This window comes from Odontesthes bonariensis, chromosome 14 (genome assembly GCF_027942865.1).
Source record: "Odontesthes bonariensis isolate fOdoBon6 chromosome 14, fOdoBon6.hap1, whole genome shotgun sequence".
Lineage (NCBI taxonomy): Eukaryota > Metazoa > Chordata > Actinopteri > Atheriniformes > Atherinopsidae > Odontesthes > Odontesthes bonariensis.
In genome coordinates, this window is record NC_134519.1 from 34026052 (window position 1) to 34032912 (window position 6861).

Here is a 6861-nt window from a genome sequence, read left to right on the forward strand (position 1 = left end):
AGAAGGAATTGTTCAACCGAACCGTAGCACCTTATAATAGCTTTAGTGGGCACACGAAATGTAACGTGAAATCTTCAAAGGGTTATTCGATTGTGTTCGTTTTTTGTCTAACCTTTAGATGGCATTTTTCAATGAGAGTCAAGGAGAGGGATTTCCCACCCCTTGTTTTCTCTCTCTTTTTTATCGAAAGGAATTAATTGAGGTCATTAACAATGCTGGGCGGCGCACAGCGCAAGTGGCCTATAACTGTCTTGTTTTGTGGACTTGGACTTTTGCGCAAAGTTTTACTATGATTTAGTTTCCACTTGAAGTTTGATTTAGTTTGCACTTCCCCCACCAGCAAAGCTAAAAGTCTTTAATAGTGGAATTACATCGCCAAGGAGGACTATATGATGGATAGACCAGTATTGAACTAATTAAGCGAGGTGAAGCTGGATCATGGAAGTTTTTTTTTCCCCTCTCCTTGTTTTCTTTCTCTTTTTCTTTCTTTTTAATCGAAAAGATCCAATTGAGGTCATTAAAAATACTGGGCGATGAACTGCGCAAATGGCCTATAGGCTACAACTGACCTGCTTTGTGAACTTGGACTTTTGCGTAAGACTTCAGAGACTGAATTCGTGATGTAAAAGGATGGTGGAAGAGAAGATAAAGGGGAAAGCATGGATATGAACAAATTTGTTTAAAAAAAAAAAAAAAAAAAGTTATGTGAGAGAAATGAGATTGGTTTTGGCTTTATAACACGAGGTCTGCTAGGGTGTAGGATAGCCCTCAAAATTTATTCAATTTAATTTGATTACTTAAATTGTTGTTGCTATTGCTGTTTTTTTTTAAAAAATTTTTAAATTATTATTCAATTATTTTCTCTTTTTTCCCCCTCCTTTTTTATTACTCTATTAGAATTAGGATGAATGAAGCTGATATGCAGATAGCAATGATGTGCTTAGCAGTATACTCCTTATGTTTTATATTAAAATAGGCTAATGGTTGGTATAAATTAGGGTAATCATATTGAATGATAGGGGTTGGGGGGGTGGGGGGTAAACAAGCTGGCACAATAGGGAATGAGTTTGCTGACTTTGTTGGCTAACGCCCTGATCTTAAGGATGCCCACAACATCAATCACCATGAGCTACCGCCCCAGATGGATGGGGTACAGATGGAACCTGAATTCTGTATGTGAGTCTTCGTCTACTCGTTTTTGTCTTTGTCTATTGGATGTGTTTAATTATTTTGTTTTTTGTATATATTTGTGGCTTACTTATACCTACACCATTACAAGCTCAAACCACACATAATTACACACATGCATATGACACACTAGCATTTGCAAAGAGTACTTTAACTTATTTGATTTCATCATGTATGATCTTAAAATAGTGTCATTGAATGTGAATGGAATACATAATGTTATAAAGAGGAAGAAGATCTTGTTAGAAATGAAAAAAGAGAAGGCGGATATAATTTATTTACAAGAAACGCACTTGGAGAAAGAGGAACATGAGAAATTAAAGAAAATAACGAATAGTAAAGTATATTATAGTTCATACAACACAAAGCAAAGGGGAGTAACAATAATAATTAAAAATCACATTGCTTTTGAAATGGAAGATGTTTTCACAGACAAAGATGGACGATATGTTCTCGTGATAGGTAAAATAGAAGGGATACAACTCTCTTTTCTAAACGTATATTATCCACCAGATATTGGTATAGAATTTATGACTAAATTAATAGATTTATTAGTGACAAAAGCAAAAGGAATAGTTATACTAGCAGGGGATTTAAACCTGGTAATGAATACTAAATTAGATTCAACAAGTACTAGACTACACAAAGCCGAAAAGAATGCTGATTTATTAAGGAAGGCATGTCTAGAATTTGGACTGGTAGATGTATGGAGAGTACTCCACCCAAGTAAAAAAGAATACACTTGCTACTCAGAAAGACATTCTGTCTATAATAGGTTAGATTATTTCTTTATGTATAGAAACAATTTTACATTAGTTAAATCATGTCAGATTAGCTCCATAAATATCTCAGACCACGCAGCCATCTCTCTGTCCTTAAAACTTAATTGCAAAAATGGACATTTAACAATTCACTTCTAGAGGAAATAACATTCATAGAAAAAATTAAAAAGGAATTATAATTGTATATAGAAATAAACGACACTCCAGATGTAGATCCAGTTACTTTATTGGAAACAGGGAAGGCTGTATTAAGAGGTATAATAATATCTTACTCTTCAGCAAGGAAAAGATCTAAGGACGCATTAGAAAAACAATTACTTCATGAAATAAAATGTTTAGAACAACAACATAGTATAACAAATAATAAAAAGGTCAAACTTGAGTTAGATGAAAAACGGAAAAAAAATAGATAAATTACGCATGATGGAAATCGAGAAACTAATGAAATTTACACAACAGGAACGGTATGATGGTGGACCAAAGGCGTTAAAGGTACTGGCATATAAATTAAAGAAACGGCAAGAGAGGTCACACATAACACAATTAAACACTTGTCAAAATAAAGTTATAATGGATAAAGACGAGATTGCAGAAGAATTTGCTAAGTATTACGAAGAGGTAAATGAGGAAATACAAGGTCTACAACAAGGAAAAGCACCAGGAGATGATGGTTTTTCAAATGAATTTTACAAAGCTTTTAAAGATCAACTTGGCTACCTACTGGTAAGAGCTTACAATCACGCACTTGACACAGGCAGATGGGCTCCAACATGGACATCATCTATTATCACTTTGATCCACAAAGAAGGAAAAGACCCGAAAAACTGTTCATCCTACAGACCAATATCCCTATTAAATACAGATCATAAAATACTAACATCAATCCTTGCCAAACGGTTAAAATACATTATCCCTAATCTGATAAATACTGATCAATGTGGTTTTATCTCAGGTCGTCTCCTGTCAGACAATATACGACGAACACTAAACATAATTGATTATTCAAATAAAAATGAAGAAAATCTTATTCTATTGACATTAGATGCAGAAAAAGCTTTTGATTTAGTTTTATGGCCTTTTATGTTTGAAGTAATGTTGAGTTTTGGTTTTGAAGAAAAATTTTGTAGATGGATTAAAGCAATGTACGCAACCCCGGTCTCAGTTGTTAAGACAAATGGTACATTATCAAGACGGTTATTAATTCAAAGAGGAACAAGACAAGGAGACCCCCTCTCTCCACTTCTTTTTACTTTTTATATTGAAATGCTAGCAATAGCTATAAGACAAAATAAAAATATTAAAGGGATTACAATAGGAAAGGAAACGCATTAACTAGCACTATTCGCGGATGACATAATACTCTACTTGACTTCCCAAAAAGAATCACTACAACACCTGATGGGAGAAATAGAAAAATATAGTAAAATTTCAGGATATAAAATTAATAAAAGTAAATGTGAAGCTTTAACTATTGTTAGGGAAATGGATCAAGAACTAAAGCAATATTATAATATTAGATGGGACTCACAAATAATAAAGTACTTGGGTATCTACATTAGCTCGGATTTGAGTGACCTGTATAATAACAACTATAACATCTTAGAAGTGAAGATAAATCAGGACTTCAATAGGTGGAAATTAATCCCTGATGGAATTTATAGTAGGGTAGAGACAATTAAAATGATGGTGCTTCCACAGGTTCTCTTTTTATTTCAAGCACTTTCCAACCAACATTTTTTAGAACTTGGAATAAAAAATTTGCAGATTTTATTTGGAATGGCAAAAAACATAGAATTAAATATGAGATATTAACTCAACCAAAAGAAGAGGGAGGTTTAGGGGTTCCACATATACAAAAGTACTACTTCGCAGCACAAATCCTAACAATAATGAATTGGATGGGAGAAGAATCTGGAATAAAATGGATTAATATTGAGAAAGAACTGTCGAATGGTTTACTTGGCTCTTTACCTTTCCTTAAAAAAGAGACACAAAAACAATATCTACTCACATTTTGTATTAGAAACACAATAAAGACTTGGAGACAATTATGCCATCATTTAAAAATTCATAGCGAAAGCGTAAAGCTAAGAAAAATGAGATATGACCCAGATTTTAAAGCACAAAAAGATGATAGCATTTTAGACGCTTGGGCAAACACAGGATTGACCGTTTTTGCACAAGTTTTTGATGAAAACATAGTAGTTTCATTTCAAACTCTTGCAGAGAGATAGGGTTTACTACAAAAACACTTTTTCAAATATCTACAGGTTAGGAGCTATATTCAACAAAAGGCTGAAAAGGAAACAAATGATGTTTTAATTTTTTTGTTAGAAAATAGAAACAAAAGTAGAAAGGGAGGTGGTCTAGCGAAGGCCTACAAAATAATACAAAGAATGACAAAAATAAAGTGCAATGCAAAAGAAAAATGGGAGAATGAATTACTTACAAATATTACAGATAGTTCCTGGAGAGAGTCATGGAAAGATAATTTCAAAACAACTCAGTCAAAATGCTAGAAGGAGTTTGGCTGGAAAATTAACCAAAGATTTTTTATGGTGCCTAAACAATGTGCTCATATCTCAGGAGCTGACATAAATTGTTGGCGAGGATGCGGAGAAGAAGGTACGCATACACATATACTCCTTACATGCTCTTTAATAAAACCATTTTGGGAGGAGGTAAGGCGAGCTATTACATATATTTTTGATCTTAAACAACCTTTAACACCAGTAAACATACTAGGCATCGACCTACCAAATAAGATAAAAAGAATATACCGTAAACTTTTTCATCTTCTAAGACTTACTGCACTAAAGCAAATTACAAGACTATGGAAACAAAGTAAACAACCAGAGGTTCAGCTATGGTATGAAACAATAGAAAGTGTTCTAGAAATGGAAAAAAATATATTAATTTCTAGAAATTGCTCAGAAAAATGGAAGGAAATGTATCCAGACAATCTGTGCAATAAAATGCGCCTATATCTTGAAAACAGAACAACAATATAGGCTACCAAATCTTTCATGAAGATGTCCACAAAGCTTATGCATACCCCTACACACCAACTCACTATACCGGCACATACATATTATTCAATACAACACCTACACTACACACACACACACACACACCTACAGGTACGCCACTAAATTTATTTATTTATTTATTTTTTCTATGATGTCATGTCCCCCCCCCCCCTCTCTCTTTCTCTCTCTCTCTCTCTTTCTTTTTTTCTCTCTCTCTCTCTTTCTTTTTCTCTCTCTCTCTCTCTCTGCCCCATTTTCTTGTATGTTCACGTGTTTGTCTATGCGTCAACTGTCTAGTGTCAATTGTGTATCTTTGTGGAAAAAAAAAAAGTTTATATGGTGGTATGTTGAAATATAATGGAAAAGAACTGTAGTTTTGCATGGGCATACACTGTGAACTGGAGGAAGAGAAAGAAGGAGGAAAAAAAAGGAAAGAGGAAAAAGAAAGGAAAGGGAAAATTTTTTTAAAAATTTAAAAATTTAAAAAAAAATATATATATATTATATATATATATATATATATTATATATATATATATATATATATTATATATATATATATATATTATATATATATATATATATATTATATATATATATATATATATATATATTGATGATGATGATAAAAATGTATATGTTGTACAACTACAACTGATATCTACCAATATCATTGTGCATACTTATTCCGCTTCTTATTATTCTTTCGATTCCTTTACGATTTTCGTACTCGTTCAGCACGGTCGCGAGGACGCTAAAAATACACCAAAACGTGCGTGTCGAACATAGTGTGCTTGTGGTTTTACTTTCATTACTTGAATAGTTTTCCGGAAAATCAGAAAAGAAACTGCAAAATTCCTCCCATAGGAAATAAATGGGATTTCACAAATAATGGGACAAACTAAGCCCACTTTGAAGCCCTATAACTCAATCGTTCTTCATCAGAGATAACATTCAAAGTTTAAACGGGTCAGGGAAGATTAAACTCTTACTGATTTTTTTTTTTTTTACAGTTTTTACACGATGGCAGTCTAAGTTTTATGAAAAAGTTTGCTCTGACAGGACTCCTCTTCCTCTAATGCGGGGATGTCACCTGCTCACACTTGACACCCTCCACATGAAACAGAAAAAACTCACCCTCCATTGACTTCCATTACAAATGAGATCTCCTGATCGCCTTCAAAACTGAAAGTGATGGGTGTTTCTAAACTGCCATAAAAACGATACTATAGATAGGAGCTGCATGAAAATTACATCAGTGTCTTCTGCCATTTTTCAGATATGACATATCGTTTTCGATCAGTGACTGTCTGAGTGGAAGTTTTTAGGATCAAACAGCAAGTTTTTTCTGTTTGTTGGAGCAATAGTGTGTGTGCGCTCCCTTCTCCCCTCTCCTCTTATGCAAGCACCCATCTCCATAGTAACTAATGACACAGCTGATCCTTCTTCTTCACTGCAGTTTTCATGTTTTATGAGGACAGCCATGATGGCTGACCCCGTGTAACATGTTTAATTGCAGCCACTTATGTTTAATCCCAACTAATCCAATATGAGAATGAGATGACAGCCTATGTCTAATTGAGGAGTTTAAGTCCCTGGAGACTTAATGGTCAAGCCATTCTTGGACCCCCTCCAGTTTCACCTCCTACTTGGAGTTGAGTATGCAGTCATCTTCCTGCTCAACCACATGGACGCTCACCTGGACAAGCCATCGAGCACTGTGAGGGTCACCTTCTTTGACTTCTCCAGTGCATTCAACACCATCCGTTCGGCTGTACTGGGTGACAAGTTCACAGCGATGCAGGTGGATGCCTAGCCTGGGAATTCCCATGCTGCTTTGCGCTCGATTTCATTCTCACTGCA